General features: G+C 39.8%; 1 protein-coding gene across 5 annotated transcripts in view; it reads left to right on the forward strand.

Annotated features, from left to right (window-relative positions):
• Positions 1-22,595, forward strand: part of DOCK3 (dedicator of cytokinesis 3) — a 467,343-nt gene that overhangs the window by 271,420 nt on the left and 173,328 nt on the right. The window lies entirely within an intron of this gene.

A 22,595-nucleotide genomic window follows, 5' to 3' on the forward strand; every position in this document is an offset into this window, starting at 1 on the left:
TATTAGTGATCATTCTCTAGATAGATTCATGGAATGAACACATAGTTTTGTTTGCTGTTTAATTTTTTTAAGACACTGTGATTTACAAAGTTATTCATGATTGAGTTTCAGGCATGCAGTGTTCCAACAACAATTCCATTACCAGTGTCAACTTCCCTCCACTAGTGTGCCCATTTTTCTTCCCCCTCAACCCCCACCTGTCTCTGTAACAGGTATTTTTTTTTTCCCTTTATTTTATTTTTTTTAAAGTTGTAGATTTACAATTTTTTGTGCTTTGGTTTCAATTATACAATGATCAGATACCCATCCCTCCACCAGTGCCCATTTTCCACCACCATGGATAATATCCCTCCCACCCCCATCCCCCCATCCCCCCTGTCTCTGTGGCAGGGAAATCCCCTGTGTTCTCTCTCTCCTTTTGGGTGTTGTGGTCTGCAAAAGAGGCATTGAGTGGCAAACATGTTCAGTCCATAGTCTACTTTCGACATGCATCTCCCCTCCTGGGAGGATGCTCCAAACATCCTTTATTTGGTGCTCCCTTCTCTATCTGAACTGCCCTTTCCTCTAGGATACCCGGCTGGCCTCTAAGTTATGGAGTAATCCTCCTGGTGCTGATCTCAGCTATTCTTGGGTATTAATCTCATACTTTGTTACTTTATATCCCCCAGATGAATGCAATCTTTCTATGTCTATCCCTCTCTTTCTGACTCATTTCGCTTAGCATGATACTTTCCATATTGTACCACTTGTATGTAAATTTCATGACTTCATCTTTTCTAAGAGCTACATAGTACTCCATTGTGTAGATGTACCAAAGTTTCTTTAACCAGTCATCTGTTCTTGGGCACTCAGGTTTCTTCCAGTTTCTGGCTATTGTAAAGAGTGCTGCAATGAACAAACAAGTGCAGATGTCACTTCGACTATACCTTTTTGCCTCTCTGGGATATATTCCCAGGAGTGGTATTGCTGGGTCAAATGGGAGCTCAATTTCTAATTTTTTGAGAATCGTCCATACTGTTTTCCAGAAGGGCTGAACCAGTGGACATTCCCACCAACAGTGAAGGAGTGTCCCTTTCTCGCCACATTCACGCCAGCATCGGTTGCTTTGTAACAGGTATTTTTTAAGATACTGTGATACTATTACTTATAGGTCTTCGTAGTTTCACACATTGCTGATACTTTTACATCAGCATAGTAAGGAAGAGTACAAAAAAACATAAGAAGGATGTAAGAAGAGTCTGGAGGAGTCCATGCACACACAGAGTCTTTAAATTTTTATTTAAAGAACTGTGATTTTTTTTGGCTGTTGATCTTTGTGAGTACTTTTTATATCCTGTATCTCAGCCTAATGTGTTGAGTGCAAATATTTTCTCCCACTCATCTGTCTTTTAATTTTAGCCCACATTTCTTTCTTTTGCCATAGGAACTTTTTAGGTTGATGTAGTTTCATTTGTTTAATTTTGAATTCTGTAGCCTCTGTCAATGGCATCATATTGTTGAAGACTCCTTTGAGGTCTAGGTCTTGGAGCATTCTTCTTATATTTTCCTCAATATGCTTTATAGCTTCAGGTCTGATTGCAGGGTCTTTAATACATTTTGAGTTTATTTTTATGTAAAGTGTGGAATATGGATCCAGCTTTAACTTATTACATGTGGTTACCCAATTCTCCCAACACCATTTGTTGGAGAAGCTGTCTTTATTCCATTTAATGTTCTTAGCTTCTTTGTCAAAAATTATCTGAATATATATATGGGGTTTGTCTTTGGATGTTCTGTTCTGACCCATTGGTCAGAGAATCTTTATTTTTTGTTCCAGTACCACACTGTTTTGATCACCCTGGATTTATAATATAGCTTCAAGTTAGGTAATGAGATACCTCCCAGTTTCTTATCTTTCAGTATTTTTTGGTTATCCAGGGTCTTCTATGATTCTACACAAACTTTAAAAAAAATATATTTATTTATTGAATCACTGTGAGATAAACCCTTACAAAGCTGTTCATGATTAAATTTTAGTCACACAATATTCCAACACTTATCCCTCTACCACTGTACATTTCCCAGCATCAGTGTCCCCAAGTTCCTTTCTATCACCCTCCCTGCCTCCCACCCCCCAGCCTGCCTCTATGGCAGGGGCTTTTCTTCTGTCTCTGTCCCTGTCTCTGTATTTATCTCTTTCTCTCTCCTTTTGGGCACTGTGGTTTGCAATATTGACACTGAAAGGTTATCAGGAATATCCCTTTACCTTCTAACATAACACTCCGATCTTGTTCAGCATCCACACAAACTTTTAGTGTCCACACAGACTTTTAAATTAACTGTTATAAGTCCTTGAAGAATGCTTCCTGGATATCGATAGGAATTGCATTCATCTACATAGTTTTAGGTAGATTGATTATTTTTTACAATATTGATTGTAATTCATGAGCATGAAATATTTTTCCGTTTCTTAAGGTCTTCTTCAATTTCTTAAGTATTTTTGATGTTTTCATGGTAAAAATTAAAGAATGGGAAGAGGAAATAGACACTTCTCTGAGGAAGACCAATGGGTGACCAACAGGCACATGAAAAAAAAATGCTCATGTTCCCATCATTAGGGAACTACAAATCAAGATGACAATGAGATTTTATCTCATTCCAGTGAAATGACATATATCAAAAATTGTTGACAGGGAAGTGGTGAAAAAGGAATTCTTATACACTGCTGGTGGGAATGTTTTCTGGTCCAGCCCCTGTGGAAAACAGCATAGATGGTTCTCAGTAAATTGAGCTCCCCTACCCAGCAGTTCTACTTTGGGTATCTGTCCCCAAGACAGAAAAATATTCATTCAAAAGAATGTGTGCATGCTATTACTCATCACATCACTCAGTACAGTACCTAAGATTTGGAATCTAGATGGCCAACAACAGATAAGAGATGTTGTGTGGAATACTACGTATCTGTATAGAATGATGCAATCATGCAATATATGACAACAGGATGAAACTTGAGAATACCATGTTAAATAAGTAAGCCAGAAGAAGAATAAATATAATATGTTATTACTGACAGTTGATGTTTAAATACCTTGATGAGGAAGTGTAGTGTGTTTAAAGGGGGATGCCCAGATCACTCTTGGCCACAGAGTATAGGAAGGAAAAGGGAAGAGGTAAGAATGGAGGGGAGAGGTAGAAGAGACAGATGAGAGCAGAAGCAATGGGGCAGGTGCTTAGGGGGTTCAGGTACATCAGTGGTGTAAAGGAATGGTAGAGCTAAATACCAAACAACATTAGTCAACAAAATTAAATTTATGATACTCAAACTTTAATAACCAAACTTAAAAAGTTGCCTGTCAAGAGGGCAGGCTGGCATTGTTTGTTGCAGGTGGGGCGGGAATGGGAGGGAATTTGGTAACATTGGTGGAGGGAAGTTGAGATGGTGGTGGGATCAGTGCTGGAACATTTTATGTCTAAGACTCAATTATGTTTAATTTTATAAATCATGGTTCTTTAATAATATTTATAAATTTTAAATAAAATTAAAACAAAGAATTGTGATTTACAGAGTTATTGATATGTTTATAATGTTCTGTCACCAGTTCCAACTCTGGTGTCAGCTTCCTTCTACCAGTGTTTCCATGATCCCTCCTGCCACTCCCACCCCCAGCCCCAGCATGGTACCCAAAAAGTCACATATTAAAGTTTTGTGTTTGTAATTTGGATCTTGTGGCTTCAGTGTTGTTGAGTCTGGTTTGGATATATATGTTCAGCATTACTAGTAACACCCAAATCCTCTCTGACCCTCTTTTAATGTTTACTTCCCTTTGCCATCTTTATCCTTCTTACCCAGTTATTTTTCCTTCTCTGTCCTTCTCCCTGTCTCTGAGCTTAAAGGGTGATTTAGGAATCCCCCATTTAAAGTATTGTGTTCCCTTATCCAGTTATTTTATATACCACAAATAAGTGAGATCATCCTGTGTTTGTCCTTCACTCAACATAATATGATCTCTTCCGGCTCCATCCAGGTTGCAGCAAAGTATGATTTCATCATTCCTTGCAGCTGCACAGTATTCTGTTGTTCTTATATACCACTTCATAATACATTCATCTGTTGTTGGACACCTAGGTTGAGTCAGTATCTAACTCATTCAAGCAATGAGTAATGGTGTGCTTATGTCTTTAGAATGAATGTTTTTGTGTCCTTGGATTAGATACCCAAAAATGGAATTGGTCATACAACAGCTCAATTCTAAGTTTATTGAGAACTCTTCATACTTTTTCCCACAGGGTTTGAACAAGACAACATGCCCACCAGTAGTGAATGAGAGTTCTTTTTACAGCACATTCCACCAACACTGTTTGTTCCCAGAATTTTTGATGAGTACCATTATCAGTGATGTGAAATGAAATCTCATTGTCTTCTGATTTGAATTCCCCTAATGATAAGTGGTGATGAGCATTTTTTCATGGGCATGTTGGCTACCCATTGGTCTTCCTCAGAGAAGTGTCTGTTAATTTCCTCTCCCTATTTTTTGATAAAGTTTTGGGATCATGGGGTGAACTTTTTAAGTACTTTATATATTTTGGATATCACTCTTTATCTGATATGTTGAATTTGAATATTTTTTCCCATTCAGATAGCTTTTTACTTTTGCCAGTGTTTCTTTTGCCCTGTGGAATCTCTTTGTTTGATGCAGTTCCATTTGTTTATTTTTGATTGTATTTTTTCAGTGGTATGGTATCATTGAAGACCCCTTTAAGGTCCAAATCTTGGAGTATTTTGTCCATAATTTCCTCCATGTACTTTCTAGTTTTTTGTCATATCTCAAGATCCTGATTCCACTTTGAATTGACTTTTGTGTAAGGTGTGGGATATTGATACAGCTTTATATTTTTACATTTAGTTATCCAGTTTTCCCAGCACCATTTGTTGAAGAGGCTATATTAACTTCATTTCATATTCTTAGCTCCTTTGTCAAAAATTAGCTATCCAAAAATACAGGGTTTTATCTTGGGTATTCGTTTCTAGCTCATTGTTCGGAGAGCACAAACTTTTTAATCCTTAACTCTGTGTCTTCCATGAGGCATCACATAGAGCATAGTCTCCAGAAGTAGAAATGCAACTATACAGACACACACACACACACACACACACACACACACACACACAGTGTTTCTGCCACAGGAAGCACATTGGCAACCATGCACTTCCACTCCTTAGCACGGACAGAATTCCCACTAGGACCTGAGAGATATCACAGTGGGTAAGATGCTTGCCTTGAATGGCGTGAGCCAGGTTTGATTCTGGCATCTCATATGATCCCCTGATCACTGCCAGGAGTGATTCTAGAGCACAGAGCCGCGAGTAAGCACTGAATACTGCCAGATGTGCTCCAAAAAGCAAAAACAACAACAAAAAAAATTAACAAATAAGGTTTCTACTATGGAAACAACTCTTAACCATGAACAAATATTTTTACATAAGCAGTATAGATGCAGCTTTTACTGTTAGGAACACTCCAAGTGCCAAATTCCCAGATACTAGCCAGAGTCTACAAGATAACCTCTCTAAGGATAGCAGTCTCAGGCCTTTTCTAGTAACTCTTAGGTACAGAGAAGGAGTTGCATATATACACAACCAGTTCTGGTGCTTGCCTGTCGGAATTACTGCCATAAATGCACAAGATGTTAAAGGAATAAATTCCCTCTGATTGGTGAGATCAGTCAGCCTTCATGACACCATCTGTGAACTGATTCCTAAAAAGTAGAATTTAAGCAGCAGCAGAAGTGGGAGATAAGATGCAGTGACAAAGAAGAGTGTCTTAAGGAAAGGCGAGATGACCTATATAGCCTGAAAAAGAATATGAAGATGGAAGTAGGGTAATCTAGAAAAGCAGGAAAAGGAGGATCCTGGGCAGCCTGAAATGACAGGTAGTGCTTATGAATTTCATCTGAAGACATTAGCACCACTGAAGATTTATATTTTAAGAAAGTCATATAATTCAAATAATATTTGCAGAAAATTAATCTGAGGGAGGTAGACAGATCTAAGGGTTGCAGTATTTATAAATAAAAGTGGAAGTCCATTCAAGATAACTAGACATATTCCCAAAGGTCTTAATTCCTGAATTTATCTTAATATGTGCAATGAGTTTGTACCAACTAGTTTCAGAGATTGATTTTACTTAAAATTTTTATGCAGTGTGCACTGATTACTCATAAAATGACAAATGCCAAGTCTGCACAAATATTTATCTGTCTTATCCCAGCCCCTTAAGCATGGGTAAGAAAATTTCTGACCATAGTACACCTTCCTTCATGAGACTATAAACACACTCTGTATGTACATACATCTGGATTTCTAAGCTGCCTGAAACAACTAAAGATCAGAAGCCAAGGAACATATTAAGCCTAGGACTTAATCGGTGTTACTGCTTTATATTCTGATTCCCTGTATTCTTGTTCTAGATTCTTGGCCATTGATATTTCAAACTGTGTCACTTGTACCTTTATCTCCTGGCTCACATAATTTGGTCCACCCCATTTTGAAGAACACAGATTTGTGTTGAAATCACTTATTCTGTGATTTCTGATTTTCAGATACCAAGTTGATTCTCACATATCTCTAAGCCTTAAAGACAAGGAATACCTGTTCCTTATTTTTTCAATTAAAAATTTTTTTTTCTTTTTGAGTCACACCCAGCAATGCTCAGGGGTTATACCTGGCTCTGCTTTTAGGAATTATTCCTGGAGGTGCTTGGGGGCCCATATGGGATGACAGGGATTGAAATTGGGTCAGCCATGTGCAAAGCAAATGCTCTATCCGCTGTACTTTCACTTCAGTTCCAATGCCTGTTCCTTAGAAGCATTTTTAGACCTAAACTTCTGAATAACTTTTCTTCAGTCCTCAAACATCACCTTTGTATCCTGACCGCAATGTTTTCAGCATTATAACTTTGTACTTTTGGACAATATTGCTGTACAGAGTTATAGAACCCTTTCTCACCACAAGCTTCACACCACAGACCCCACGGAGCTGCTCTGTCCAATAAGATTTTCTAAATCATCTATCTACGGTAGAACATCGTATTATGTTCACACTAGCATTGCTGGGTGTGACTCAAATGTATTTGAAATGTATCTAGTTTGGCTGAATTAAGATTCTAATGTTATTAACTATAAATGTACATTTAAGTAGCTATATGAGGCTATGAGATACCATGTTGTTTAGCACAGCATAGAATCTAGAAAACTGAGTGATCTGGTGAACTGATTGTGCAGGGCCATTGCAAAAGAGGTAGAGTTTTTGTGCACAAGTTATTACAAGAAAAAAATATGAAAGTAGTGTAAAATTAAGAGAGTTTTTTGACTCTTGTGTTTATCTATTTGTACACATACACACAAGTGGGTTTTATATATATATATATATATAGAGAGAGAGAGAGAGAGATACATATAACTTGGGCTGGAGCTATAGCACAGCAGGTAGGGTGTTTGCCTTGTATGCAGCCAACATGGCCGACCCGAGTTTGATTCCTCTGCCCCTCTCAGAGAGCCCAGCAAGCTACTGAGAGTATCTCGCCTGCATGGCAGAACCTGGCAAGCTACCCGTGAGGTATTCGATATGCCAAATACAGTAACAACAAAGTCTCACAATGGAGATGTTACTGGGCACGCTCAAGCAAATCGATGAACAATGGGAGGACAGTGATAGTGATTAATTTTTCCACATTAAAGAGTAAAGAATTTAACATCTGTACCTGTGAGGTGAGTGCATCCGCAGCCTGATGGTGCCTTCAGACTTCTAGATACCCCAAAATTGCTCTTGTACCTTTGTCCAGACCCCAATAACTTGGGGCCAAGTTTACCAAGAAAGTAAATGGCCTAAAGTTAGGTATTTGGGAGACACACCCACAAAACACTTCCGGCTCAGCTATATAATTGGAGGCAATACCTCTCTGATTCCTGATCAAACTGTTTAATAGCCATGATCCCAGACTCAAAAATAAATCTTGGAACCCAGTAGCTTTTGGCAGAAATGAGTCTGGTCCCCGCAGTAGGTTACTGGTGCCGGGCCATCCCAGGGGGGAAAGGGTGCTGTCCCTCTACCTGCTCCCCCTTGGCGGCTCGGTGGCCGCCATCCTCCAGAGGCCATTGGACAGTCAGGTTTGGGCCCGCAGTGACGAGACAAGCGGGGCCTCACGAGATGGGGGTGGAGCCGGCCCTTTCCTCCCCGTCCCAACAAGACTCCGAGTCGCCACCCACAAATGGCCTCTCTGGCTCCTATCAAGCTGCTTAATGGTCATGATCCCAGAGACTTAGGAACAAATCTCAGAACCCAGCAGGTTTTGGCAGAAATCCCCCCAGACATAATTGTTAAAATTTCAGAATACCAAAATCATGCAGCCACTACTACAGCCGTGCGACATCATATGTTATATATAATCAGCAATAGAAAACAAATTGTCTATGGTTGCCTTTTCGGCAGATCTGAGTGTTGGGGTAAAATCCCAAATAATAATGGTGGGTCTGGTGTCGAAATATTGAATGTGATCAAAGTAGAGAGAGAGTAATGTGGAAGTCATCTGCCCCACAGGGAGGGGGAGGGTGTGGGATGGGGGGTATATTGGGAATTTTGATGGTGGGAAATAGGCAATGGTGAAGGGATGGGTGTTTAATCATTGTATGACCGAAAGCTTTGTAACTGCTCTCACAGTGATACAGTAAATAAATTTATAAAAAGAAAAAAAAAGTAAGGTGGAGTTCATGCCCAATTCAATCAGCCTAATCAATTGCTGAATAAATAGCAATGCTCCTACATTAATATAATTGAAAAAATAATTTAGCATTGTGCAATAGATAATGTTCTTGTATTTAAGACTTTTTTTTACCCTTTAATAATTTTTATTTTTTTTTAATTATTTATTTATTTATTTATTTATTTATTGAATCACCGTGGGAAAGGTTACAAAGCTTTCAGGTTTAGGTATCAGTCATGCAAATATCAAACACATTTCCCCTTACCAATACTTATTTTTTACCATGAAGAACCCCAATAAAACCCCACCCCCCACCCCTCCCAGTCCCTGTGGGGCAGATGAATTCTAGTTAACACTCTATCTGCTTTGATTAGATTCATTGTTTCAATAAAAGATTCACCACTATTATTTAGAGTTTACCCCCCCCCCCCAAATCAGACATGCTGAAAAAGCATTGTGAATTGATTTGCTTTCTACAGCTGGGTTCAAGAATTAAATGTTGGTTTTGGATTTCTGCTATTTTACTTATTGACCCTGGAAGTATTTCTACTGAAAGTCAGATAGTTAAGAAATTGGTTTCTGTGTTCTGGAGTCCTGGCCGTGCTGGAGAGCCGCTAGTGCGGGGCAACTGGTGGCCTCGGTAGGGCGTGAAGGGCGGACCGAAACGCCCCCCTTCCCATGAGGTTTTAGTCGCCCCCACTCCCCCGGCTCATACCTGCTGTCCACAAGGCTCCCATGCGGCTGCCATCTTTCTTTCCAGAGAGGAGAAGGCGACTGGGGCAACACCCTTTCCCCTCCAGACAGACATGATGGCCTGGATTAACGCATAGTCCTTTCACTTTTCTGCTCCAAGCTGCCGGGTTCTGCATTAAGTCCTTGTGCTTCTGGGGCTGTGGCCGTGCAGGAGAGCCGCTCGTGGGGAGCAGCTGGTGACCTCGGTAGGGCGTGAAGGACGGACTGGAACGCCCCCCTTCCCATGAGGTTTTAGTCGCCCCCACACTCCCGGCTCATACCTGCTGTCCACAAGGCTCCCATGTGGCTGCCATCTTTCTTGCCAGAGGGAGGAGGGCGGAAGGGAGCAACACCCTTTCCCCTCTGGGCAGACATGATGGCCTGGATTAACGCATAGTCCTTTCACTTTTCTGCTCTAAGCTGCTGGGTTCTGCATTAAGTCCTTGTGCTTCTGGGGCTGTGGCCGTGCTGGAGAGCCGCTCGTGGGGGGCACCTGGTGACCTCGGTAGGGCGTGAAGGACGGACTGGAACGCCCCCCTTCCCATGAGGTTTTAGTCGCCCCCACACTCCTGGCTCATACCTGCTGTCCACAAGGCCCCCTTGCGGCCGCCATCCTTCTTTCCAGAGAAGAGAGGGCGAATGGGGCAACACCCTTTCCCCTCCGGACACCCTTTCCCCTCCGGACAGACATGATGGCCTGGATTAACGCATAGCCCATTCACTTTTCTGCTCCAAGCTGCTGGGTTATGCATTAAGTCCTTGTGTTTCTGGGCTGTGGCCGTGCTCCAAACTTAACTATGATTTTCAGAGAGAAACGTTGGGTGGTTTACATCCCATGGTTCACTTTGTATATAGAGAGATGTCACGTGGCCGGTTTTGAGGAAAAGTCCTAGCTCCCGCATACTCGAGCTGTGCTTGTAGAGGCTTCTAGTCACCGGGGTTCCATCTGGGGGAGGCGGGATGTGGTACCTACCCCATCTGGGACTTCCCGATGTTCTCAGCTCTTTTTGGAACCTGTTTTTTTTTTCCCTTCGGGATCTGTGGATCCCGCCCTCCATGTAGTCCTTCTCTTCGGCTGAATCTTAAGACTTTTTTTAAAATAAGAATTCTGAGGCTCAATACTGTAAAAGACTAGAAAATAGCTAACAAAATATCTGACTGAAATATTTAGTATTCAGGTTACTGAATTTTCTGATTTCCAACTCAGAAAGAATTAAAATTTTTCTATTCTGTACATTTATATTTTTGTTTCTGTTAACTCTTCTATACTTGTCAGGACTTCAATAGGACATATACTATGTTAAGTGGCAAAAGTTTGCCTCATAGAATTCATATTAGAAATAGCAACGACAAGTTAAAAGTATAAATAATGTTATAAAATATCCCTAGAGGACTTAATAAAAGGTAAAGGTAAAGGCCCTCCCGTTGATCGTCCATTTGCTCGAGCGGGCCCAGTAACGTCTCCTTTGGAGACTTTGTTGTTACTGTGTCTGGCATATCGAATACGTCACGGGGAGCTTGCCAGGCTCTGCCGTGTGGGCGAGATACTCTCGGTAGCTTGCCGGGCTCTCCGAGAGGGGCGGAGGAATCGAACTCGGGTCGGCCATGTTGGCTGCTTGTAAGGCGAACACCCTACCCGCTGTGCTATATGCTTAATATAATTTGGATTTTGGATTTCATATAACAAGCTAAATCTGTGGGAGTATTTGTGATTTTGTCTTATATGGTTGATCAAAAACACTGTTTTTAACAAATGCCATAATTGTTTTCTTCTATCTATGAATATTCCTCTTATTCCATCTATGAATTCCTCATATTGTTTATAATGCTGAACTGGAAAAATATGTCATGAATGGAGAAATAAAATTTTAAAAAAAGATATTCACAACTGAGAACTAAAAGTCACAGAACAAACTGTTATCAACATAAGTCAGAGTAAGGAGGATGGAAGCAAGGAACTTTCCTATTTATTTATTTATTTATTTATTTGAATCACTATGCGATATAGTTACAAAGTTGTTCATGATTGGGTTTTAGTCATGCAATGTTCCAATACCCATCCCTTTAACAGTGTACATTTTCCACCACCAATGTTCCCAATTTCCTACCCCCACCCCTGCCTATATGGCAGACTCTCTCCCTCTCTCCCTCTCTCCCCCCTCTCTTTTCCCCTCTCCCTCTCTCCCTCCTCTCTCTTTTCCCCTCTGCCTCTCTCTCTCTCTCTCCCCACCTCTCATAAATGGATGGACATAGAGAGTATCATGCTGAGTGAAATGAATCAGAAGGAGAGGGACATATACAGAATCTGCATTCAAGCTTTCCCATTTAACAGATGAGGTCTATTGTATGATAAATGCTATTAAACTCAAAAGTGTAATATACATGTTGGTAGTTACTATTATCTCCTAACCCCCTTGGTTGCATCATATTTCTGATGAGAATTGTGTTTTCTCATTTAAAGTTGTTGGGTTTTTTTCTCTTTCATTAATGTACAATTGGATCCTATTTATGGGAAGGTGAATTTTTGAGGCGATCTTTTTTCCCCAGTACTATAATATACATTAGGAAGATAATATTTATGTTGCTTCTGATTATTCATAAAATAATTATCTTTATATAGTGTTATAACCAAATCAGTTTTTTAGCTATCATGAGTACTTAGAGAGTAGGAACACTTTGGAATTTGTTTTTGTTTATATTTTTTATCGATTTAAATTTTTTCATTGACCTATCATGGGTTTACAATATGATGGAATTTCAACTGAATTCCTCTGTGTGTATTACAACTGGTTACAACTCCCACCACTAAAGTCCCAGTGCTATACTACCACTAAAAGTAGTCCCATCTGCTCATTTCTTTTCACCTTCTGGTAACCCAATATAGTTTTCACTAAGCCTTAAAGTTAATTTTGTTGTTTTTTTCCCCAATTCATTTACTTTAATAATTCATACTCCACATCTGAGTGAAATTATCTGGTATTTGTCTTCCATTTCCTTGCTTATTTCTTGTAGTATAATCAACTCAAGCTGGAGCGTTAGCACAGCAGTAGGGTGTTTGCCTTGCGCGCAGCCAGCATGGCCAAGCCGGGTTCGATTCCTCCGCCCCTCTCGGAAAGCCCGGAAGCTACCGAGAGTATATTCAATATGCCAAACACAGTAACAAAAAGTCTCAAAATGGAGGCGTTACCGGGCCCGCTCGAGCAAATCAATGAACAATGGGAGGACAGTGATAATGACAATCAACTCAAATTTATCCGTGTTATGTCAATGGACATGATGTTATCTTATTCAATAGCTGAGTAATATTCTATTAATGATACATACACCATAGTTTCTTTGTCCAGTCATGGGTTGATGAGATGTTTATGTTGATTTTATGTCTGACTGTTGTGCATTATATTGCTATGAACGAAGGGGTGAAAATATCCTTTAGAATTAGTGTTTTTATATTCTCTTTTAAAATTGTCAAATGCCTTTTTCTTTTTGTTTTGGGACCACAACTATCTATTCTCAAAACCTATTACTGGTTCCACACTCAGTGCTTATTCCTGGCTGTGCTTGGGAGACCATATGGAATGCTAGGGATAGAATCTGGGTTGGCCACATACAAGGCAAGCACTCTACCTTCTGTACTATTTCTCCGGTCCCAAATTCCATTTTTAACTTGCAGTATGGAAAGAATATTTCCTTGGTGATATCTATTCTTTTTTAAACAACTCTCTCCGAAAGTACATAGAAGAGGAAATCAGTAATATGAAAATTGCTCTCAATTTTTGTAATGGAAAAGCAAAATTATATTCAGGAAAAAAATTATAGGTACTTTCTTTTTATTTATTTTGGAATTTTGGTCACACCCAGCTTTGTTCAGGGATCACTCCTTTCAGGTTATGGGGACCATATGGATTTCAGGGATCTAGTCTGGGTTGCGCACATACAAGGCAAGCGCCTTACCTGTTGTACTATCTCTCTGGCCCTCGGTATTTATTTTTAGTATCATATTGAGTATTTTTATATTTTAGAAGTGGTATTGCTGGGTTATATTGTATTTTGTTTTTGTGGTAAGGAGGATGGCTTCCTCAGCAGCCCAGGGATCATATCAACTATACTACATGGCCAGCATGAGCCAACTTGGGCCTTTGATGCTTGGGCCTTGTGATGCTGAGGACTCCCAGGGGTACATTTGCAGCCATGCGGGAAGAGATCATACAGATCTGGAGCTCATAAGAGGGCTCTGTCCTTGCCTAGCATGGACTCCAGCCCTTTGGACTATCGCCTGAGGCCCATCCATTTTTACTTCGAAAAGGAACCTTCATAGCATCCACTGGTGCTATATCAGTTTACATTTTTACCAACTATGTACCACAGTTTCCTATTTATTCTTTCTATTTTTAAATTTTTTATTGTTATCTTTTATATTGTATTAAGTTATTTTTATTGAAGCAAGCTGAAACAATGACAGTTGCCATATTACTGTTTTATATTTGCATTGCTGCTACTCCACTCCCACCAAAGAATGTTAGTAACACTCCACCATTGCCCCAAGATTCCTTCCTCCTAATCCACTGCACCCAATTTGCACCCAGCGTTCACTGTTTATTGGCAATACTTTAGGATCTGTTTCCACTGGAAGTTGTTATCCTCTTGCTTTGTTTCCTTATACTCTACATATGAACAAGATCATTCTTTTTTCTGACTCAATTCACTTAGTTTGATACTCTTCATTTCCATACAAGATGCAGAAAACTTTAAGATTTTGTATTTTCTCATAACTAAGTAGTTTTCCGTTGTGTTTGTATATCACATTGTATTATTCACTTAGCCTTTTGTTGGGCACTTTCCAGATCTTGGCTGTTGCTTTTGCATTTGTTTAAATTTTTACAGTTTGCATAGTAAATGCATCAGGAAGCTTCCATAAATATGGAAACATCAGATCAGTTTAGCAAGGATTCTGGACTGGAGTGATAGCAAAGCGGGTAGGGCATTTGTTTGCCTTGCACATGGCCGACCTGGCCAACCCAGGTTCAATTCCTCCGCCTCTCTCGGAGAGCCCAGCAGGCTACCGAGAGTATCTTGCCCGCGTATTCAATATGCCAAATACAGTAACTAGTGTCACAATGGAGACGTTACTGGGCCCGCTCGAGCAAAATTGACGAACAACAGGAGGACAGTGACAGTGACAGCATGGATTCTATCTTAAATGCTTTTTTCTGTGACTGTGATTGATCATATTTTTAACAAAAAATCACTTTCTTAGCTCTGTAGGTAGTATCAGTATTAAACATTTAACAGAGAGAGAAATTAAGAAGTAGCATTCTGTATACTTGGTGAAAGAGGTCTTAGCTAAAAAGTTTTTTCAGTCTTCTTTTGCTCAGAAATTTTTTCAAAACTATTATGTCTGGGATACTCTTGGGAGGTTGCAAAGAGGACCCATCTATGTAAACATTTATCTAATCATGCAAAAGAGCTGCACCTGAATACAAAGCAGCAGTGTTCTTTGTTGTGACTTTTTTTTTGCATAAAAGGCTATTATGGTTACTTTTTTATAATATATCAGACTGACCTTTAGCTGAATAGTGTAAAACCATGACATTTCTCTGGGTCCTATAAGCATGATAAGAAAAATGTGGGTCAGTTTCATTCTTCCAACTTCCCCACATAGATGTATATCTTCCTTAGAAGTATTATGGTCTAAATTTTGGATATGGGAAAGGTGAGTTCACCCGGTTTTATGATTTTCTGTCAACTTGTAATCCCCCTCAGTTATTCTCCTCAGTATTCATATAAATGCTTTTTATTATTAGAATGGGAAGCATGATCCCAGGATGAGAGCATTGGGTAAAAACAACTTTCTATCATTTACAACATAACTGATCATTAAGTTACCATCTAGTTCATTTTCATGCAAAGTACATGATTTCTAAAGACCCCATTGAGATTGTGTAGTTATTGAAATTCTACTATAGCTATCTGAGATTATGTGATGACACATTTACTTGTGTAATTCTCTCTTGCTTTAGAGAAAACGAAGATTCTGTTTTCTGGGATGTTTATCAATCACGAGTCTTTCCTTTGTTCCAAGTCAGGCAAAGTACTGCCCTCAACATCTTTCCATTTCCTAAGTGGTAAAGCTATGAAATTCATACTAAGTGCCACCAGCAGAACTGGAGTAAGTGCTTAGCATAGATTTTTTTGGTAAAATAGGATGTCACAGACTCAGGGATTACTTCTGTGCTCAGGGTTTACCTCTGTCTCTGCTCAGGGATCATTTCTAGTGTGGATCATGGGACCATATGTAATACCAGGGATTGAAACCTGCGTAGGCCACATGCAAGGCAAGTATTTTATCTACAGTATAGTATCTCTATAGCTCTAGTTGATGACCTTGGGCCACACCCAGTGGTGCACAAGTGCTATTTCTGGCTCTTTGTGTGTTTCTCCTTGAGACATAGAGTGGCAGTATTTGGTTAAGAGTAGTTATATATCTTCTTTCCAAAGAAGAGTAGAGCAATAATGATAAATTATCTTGAAATGATACAAAATTCCTAAAATTTCTTTTATAGTTCTATCTTATTAACAGTTCACTGTCAAATGTTAACTGTATCTGTTATATATTTGGATAGATCAATTATTTTAATTAATAAAAAGGTGTGTAATAACAAAAAGAAAAAAGTATATTTGTTGCTTGTTTATCCATACTGGGTGGGTAAATTTGCAGTAAATTGGGTGAGTCTTATCTATGCAATTGTAGAATTAACTCAGACTAAACTCATGATTTTAACATGATGACTGATTGAAGGTTGCCCTAGGGATATCTCCACTACAGGTCTATGGAAGGGAAAAGAGCTTGAAGATATATAATAATAGTATTTTTCAGCCAAGCATGTAAATGTTACACATTGCTTCTGTCAGCAGTACCACAAGTGAGTAGGTAAAAGAATTTACTAAACCTAGAAGCCCTAGATGGAAGCTTATTAGATAGCACACATTAGCAAGTGTAGGCATGGTAGAGGAGTAAAAGCTTCCCCAAATAGGCAGTAGGGGGTGCATTTAAAACATTTTTTGTTTGTTTTTAGGCAACATCTGGCTGTGGTTAGGACTTACTTCTTGCTCAGTGTTCAGGGATCACTTGTGGCAGGGCTCAGGAAACCATATGTAGTGCTGGGGATCAAATATGGGTTGGCTCTAAAGGAAAGAGAGAGCAAAAGGGAATGCCCTGCCATAGAGGTGGGGCGGGGTGGGGGCTATGGAAGGGGTATGGGGGGGGTATGGGTTCATTGATGGTGGAGAATAGGCACTGGTGGAGGGATGGGTACTCCATCATTGTATAACGGAAACCCAAGCACGAAAGTTTGTAAGTCTACACCTGTACCTCATGGTGTTTCACTAATAAAATATGGGTTGGCAGCATGCAAGGCAAGCACCTTACCTGTTATACTTTAGGTAACATGATTACTATAGTGTTAATTTTCATGTTCTTGATGAACATGGTTACTACACCATCACCACTGAAGTGCCAAAGACCCTCCATCCCCATTCCCATGCAACAATCTAAGTCTCCCACTTACCTGCACTAACCCCTGCCGTCCCCCCGCTAGCTTACTAATCAGTTTTGTGATTAAAGACCAAGGATTTGACCAAATTCAATATTTTGTATTCTCTTATTTTGTTTCTTTGTATACCACAGATGAGTGAGATGATCTGGAATTTGTTTTACTCCATCTGACTTACTTCATTTAACATGATACTCTCCAATTCCATTCACAGAAAATTGCAAGATTTCATATTTTCTTTCATTGGCATAGTATTCTATTGTGTATATATACCAAAGCTTCTTTATCCATTCATCTGTCATTAGGTATTTGAGTTGTTTCCATATCCTGACTATTGTAGTTAGCACTGCAGTGAACATAGATATGCATACATTTTTTTAAATTAATTGTTTCGTGTTCTTCGTATATGTGCCAAAAATAAAGATCACAGGGTCACAAACACCTTTCGGTTATTTTAAAAGAGTTAGTAAAAGAGGTAATGCATTTGCTTTGCAAAGGACTCCAGCTGCAAAGCTTCTTCAAATCCCCAACACTGTGTATACCCTCATGAGTACCACCATGGATCACAGAACCAAGAATAGCCCCTGAATACCACTGGATGTGGCTGAAAAACACTATGAGGTACAGTTGTAGACTTACAAATTTTTGTGCGTGGGTTTCAGTTTTACAATGATCGAGTACCCATCCCTCCACAAAACTATTTTTTAATTTAAATTTTTAAAAAGGTTAGATCCTCTTGATCTGTTGATACCTTTTTTTTTTAAATTTATTGAATCACCGTGAGAAAGTTACAAGCTTTTATGTTTGGGTTACAATCACACAATGATCAAACACCTATCCCTCCACAAGTGCACATTCCCCACCACCAATATCCCCAGCATACCCCACTTCCCCATCCTCCCACTGCCTCCATGGAAGACAATATTCCCCATACTCTCCCTCTACTTTTGGGCATTATGGTTTGCAATACAGACACTAAAACGTCATCATGTTTGGCCCATTATCTACTTTCAGCACACATTTCCCATCCCGACTGATTCCTCCACCCATCATTTTCTTAGTGATCCCACCTCTATTCCATCTGCCTTCTCCCCTCCGCTCATGAGGCAGGCTTCCAGCTATAGGGCAATCCTCCTGGCCCTTGTATCTACTCTCCTTGGGTGTCAACCTCATGTTATGTTATTCTATACTCCACAAATGAATGCAGTCCTTCTATGTCTGTCCCTCTCTTTCTGACTCATTTCAGTTAGCATGATACTCCCTATGTCTATCAGCTTATAAGCAAATTTCATGACCTATCTCTCCTAACAGCTGCATAGTATTCCATTGTGTAAATGTACCAAAGTTTTTTTAACCTGTTCTAGGGCACGTCTGTTCATATCTTAACCAGTGTATAGTAATGTTCATTTATGCTTTGTTTTCATTTTTAATCTGCAGTTAGCATATATGGATTGTTTTCCAGCCTTTCACTGTGTTATTGTGAGAGTTCAAGTGTATTTCTTGTAAGCAGCAGATGGTTGGTTTTTGTTTCTTGATCCATTTATTCCTTGTGTACCTTTCTTTGTGTGTGTGAGGCACACCCAGCTGTGCTCAGGGCTTATTCCTGGCTCTGAATTCAGGGGTCATTATTGGCTGGACTCAGGGGACCATATATTTGGCCTGGGATTGAACCCCAGTTAGCCGTGTACAAGGTTACAATCACACAATGATCAAACACCCTACCCATTGTACTGTTCTCCAGCCCTCTCTTTATCTCTTTTTTCTGCTTTGTTTTTGGACCAGGCCCAGCAATATTCAGGACTTACTCCTGGTTCTGTACTGGGGATCACTCCAGGCAGGCTTGAGGTACCATATAGGATGCTGGGGATTGAACCTGGATTGGCCATGTGCAAGGCAAATGCCCTGCCCACTGTACTATTGCTCTGGCCCTCTCTGTGCATTTTGATTGGCAAGTCACATCTATTAACATTTAAAGAAATTAGTCAACTGTCAACTATCAACTGTCCTCCTGTTGTTCATCGATTTGCTCGAGCGGTCCCAGTCACGTCTCCATTGTGAGACTTCTTGTTACTGTATTTGGCATATTGAATATTCTCGGTAGCTTGCCAGGCTCTCTGAGAGGGGCGGAGGAAGTGAACCCGGCTCGGCCGGGCTGGCTGTGCGCAAGGAGAGAAATTATTAAGAGTAATTTATTGTAATTTTATATGAGGATTTTGCATTTTGCCACTTGCCATTTGCTTTTTAGTGGAGCTCATTCTTTACTTTTGCAGTGCTGATTTAGATGTAGTAAATGCCCTCAGTTCTTGTTGGCTCCAAAATGTGTTTACCATTCCCTCAGATAGAAGTGATAATCTTGTAGGGTAGAGGGTTATAATTGGAGTTTCTTTCATTCAATATTTTGAATATATTATTTCTATTTTCTTTATGCTTATAGAGTATCACATGAGAAGTCTGATGTGGGGGCTAGAGGGATAATATAGCATATTCTTGCCTTGCATGTGGAAACGTGGGTTCAATTATCAACATTCCATATGGTTTCCTTAGCCCTACCAGTAGTGATCTCTGAGCACAGAGCCAGGAACACTGCTGAGTGTTGCCCAAATTTAAAAAAAAATTAAAAATCTTTTGTGAATCTTAAAGTGTTTTCTTTGTAAGTGAAACCTTGCTTCTCTTGCTGCTTTAAAGGGTACCTATTTTTTTTTTCAGCACAGTGATTCGTTCTTTGAAAGGTCTTCTTCCTCTTTCTCTCTTTCGTTTCCTTCTGGAATTTCTCTGATACTAAAGTTGTTCCTCTTACTATTTAGTGTTAGTTATACCTCTTAAATATTCTTCAGTTTTCAAAACATTTCTTTTTTATCACCTCTTCTTTATGATGTGATGTGCCTTGTCTTCACAGTCACTGAATATTTAACTTCCTCCATTCTGCTCCTGGGCCCTGCTACCATGTTCTTCAACTCCTTCATTTCTGTTTGAATGAGTTGTTATTTTTTTTCCATCAATCGTTCTTTCTCAACTCTCTCTTCCAATGATTTCCTCAATTTAATGAACATTAAGAGTTTTTTTCTGAAGCCATCCTCAGGAAGTTTATAAAGTTCTAATGTAGATGAGATTTTTCCTGGAGTTCTGTCCCCCTCCATTGGTGTTACTGAATTCCTTCCCTTTTTTCATTATTCTTAGTGTATTATGGGACCTGACGGTGGAGCTTTGAGTTCCATTTTCCCTAACCAGCAGCCTGGTATTCCGGTTTGCAGTGTCAAACTGGTCCTTGTGACCCTACTGATTTCTAGCAGTTGTGGATATCTTATGAAGATTTCTTACCTATTTATAAGATTTAATTGGTACATGTGGCTCAAATTGTGAATGCGTGGATAGCAACTAGGAATTTGTGGTCACCTGTACCATTTAGCTGCATTAGTCCTAGGACTAACTGATGTTAGTTTGGCCCAGGATTCACAGTTATTGATGTCTGTAAGCTGATGTGACATCGCAATCCAACTGATTTGGGCAATTACTGTATATTGTGGTCACATATACCGAATAATAGTTGGTTCAGAAGATTGAGCTTCATAGCTACAGGGATGTTTTTGCATTTTTCTGCACTGGATAAGGGTTGTCTGCTCCTGACTGGCAGTGGCCTAATGAGTGAGCCATATCAAGTTGTCTGCCTCTGCTGCCGCATATAATAAGACAGCCTTAAGATCAGCTATTCCTAGTTGGGGAAGACTTAACACTGTTAGTGCTGGACGCTGCCAATTCCCAGTCTCTTCCTGACACAGAAAGCGCAAACACAAATTGAATTTCTCTGGCTCCTTTGTGTTCAGTGCCATCCATCTTAATTGTTGAATAAGTCTGGTATACCCACATTGGAGAAGTTTCCTTTAGTTCTGAACTGGTTGCAGCTATAAACTATCAGATCATACCCAGCAATGAACCTGTATGTGGGGCCAAGACTGTGACCCTATTTGGACAGAGTTTCCCTATTGGGCAGGGTTTTCCTAAGGATTGGCTGGGCCAGTCTGAGCTGGTGTGGCCACAACCTTTGTTAGGTTTGACAAGTCCCCAAGCTCTTTCAACATAATGAGTTTGGGGCAGGAGAGATAGAACAGTGGGTATGGTGCTTTCTTTGCATGTGGCAAACCAGGTTTGACCTCCAGCACCTTGAATGGTTCCCCAGGCTTACCTGGAGTGTTCTCCAAGTGCAGAGCTAGGAGTAAACCCTGAGCACAGCCAGGTGTGGGCCAAAACAAACAAGCAAACCAAACATATTGAGTTTAACTACAAAGCTGGGTTCTGTATGTTAAAAAAGAAAATTCAACACTGTCAGTGATCTTTAGAGCTTGGCCACATCAACTCAGGCATTGAGTTTGTCAGGGTTGAGCTGAGATTACAGTTCTATTGTGTGAGGCCCATCTCAGAATGGGCTACTTCCAGCTGAGTCCAGGAGCAGCAATCCACTGTGCTGGGTTCAATGAGACAGAATCTGTTTTCAAATCAATGAGTGTCAGAATAAAGCTGATGTTCTTTTAAATATTTGCTTTTAGATTGCTGTTTAATTCCCCTAGCAGCTTTTGGTCCCTTTCCTCTTTCAGTCTCTGCTCCTGTGTTGGCTCCACCCAGGGCAGCGATCCTTAGCTGTAGGCTTGTCCACAGTTCTGTTTTTCACAGCATCAGTTTTCCGTAAGGCAATGGCTGTGTTCTCCAGTGAATTTTCTCCAATGAGGCCCCACACATGATGCTGTATTCAGGTCTGTTTCTTTGCGTTCTTTGTGTCAGTAATACTGGAGAATTACAAAACTGTTCCTTTTTTACCATTTTGGATCTGCCCCCCACCTCAACTTGTTTCTGTAGTTCCATGTTTAACACAATTTTTAACCACTTGTTGACTAAATGAACAAATGATACATAAATTAAGCAATAGGAACCAGTATGACAATAATAGTTGGAAATAATCACTCTGGACAAGAACTGAGTATTAGAAGTAGGTAAAGGGATATACTTGATAACCTTTTAATTTCCGTATTGCAAGCCACAATGCCCAAATTGGGGGCTTGGGGGAGAGAGAGAAAGTGCTTGCCATAAGGCAGGTTGTGATGGGAAGGAAACTGGGGATACAGGTGCTGGGAAATAATACACAGGTGAAGGGATGGGTGTTGGAATATTGTGTGACTGAAATTTAATCATGAACAGCTTTAATTAAATCATCCCACAGTGATTTAATTTTTAAAAAGTATAAAAATAAATCAGGATAACAATAAAAAATTAAGCAATATGTACATTTGGTATTATAACATCTTGTAAATATGGTACAGTATTTAATTTTGGCTCTTTGACTGATACCATTTATGTGTACTGAGTACATGGCTGTGGACACAGGTGTAGTAAACTACTTTTGATATCATATATTTTGTCTTTGCCATGGTTATTTTCTGTTATAGTTGATAGGGAATCTTGAGATGAAGAGATATGAATAAGATCCTTGGCAGGCACAGGAAAAATATGAGAAGACAGAGACATTTTGGCAGATGTTTGCCTGTGGATTCATTGCGACTTGGGCCCTGCAGTGCTGAGGACCACT

The sequence above is a fragment of the Sorex fumeus genome, unplaced genomic scaffold (genome assembly GCF_029834395.1).
Source record: "Sorex fumeus unplaced genomic scaffold, SorFum_2.1 ptg000072l, whole genome shotgun sequence".
Taxonomy (NCBI): Eukaryota; Metazoa; Chordata; class Mammalia; order Eulipotyphla; family Soricidae; genus Sorex; species Sorex fumeus.